Source organism: Austrofundulus limnaeus, unplaced genomic scaffold, assembly GCF_001266775.1.
Source record: "Austrofundulus limnaeus strain Quisiro unplaced genomic scaffold, Austrofundulus_limnaeus-1.0 Scaffold206, whole genome shotgun sequence".
Taxonomy (NCBI): Eukaryota; Metazoa; Chordata; class Actinopteri; order Cyprinodontiformes; family Rivulidae; genus Austrofundulus; species Austrofundulus limnaeus.
Genome location: NW_013952608.1, coordinates 161,530 through 162,423, shown reverse-complemented (window position 1 = coordinate 162,423; position 894 = coordinate 161,530).

The following is an 894-nucleotide window of genomic DNA, read 5'->3' as shown; positions in this document are numbered from 1 at the left end:
GTGTGTGTGTGTGTGTGTGTGTGTGTGTGTGTGTGTGTGTCCAGAGCTAATTAATGTAAGCAGGCGTTTATTGGTCATTGTTTTTGTTTTATTTCTATGAACCTTGCTGCCATAAATGTTCTTTCTTTTAATGAGAAGGGTTTGTTGTGACTTCACTTGTGAATCATTATAGATAGATAGATAGATAGATAGATAGATAGATAGATAGATAGATAGATAGATAGATAGATATGTGTGATAAGCGTTCATAAACATAACAAAGGGCTTTTTGAGTTATAAAACTTTAATTCCTGAAGGAAAGTATTAAAACCAGTGTCTTAAATACAATTTTGTTTTACTGTCACTTGGGAGAAGCTACATTAGTCTCAAACATGGAGAAATGATATGAACCAATACCACATTTTCAGTGTTACAGTGTGTCTTGTGTCTTTTATAAATGCGAAAACTATATCACAGAAAACTTTTTTACAGCAGTGACTGATTCTACTTTACTGCTCAGCTCATCATGCCAATTTTGTTAACTTTATCCACTGAAATTATTAACTAAGCCTAGGACCCAACATATGGCCTATTTATTGTATGCATTTTGTTACAATTATTTATTTGTAAGTTTGTTTTCATTGCAAAGGACGCAAGAGAAAATAAAAAAAGAAAAGAAAAGAAAAAAAATCCAAAATAAATGTCTACACCAAAACATGATTCACTTTTGTCTAAAAGGGAATGTTTCTGTTTATGTCTAGACGTAAAAGTTGGGAAGATATTTGTAATTTGCCAACACTGTCCTGAAAAAACCTATAGTACATCTCAGGTTGGATTCAGACTTCCAACCTGTGACTTGTAAAATGTAAAAGTAATGTAAAAATGAAATCATAATTCTACAGAGTAATAAAAACA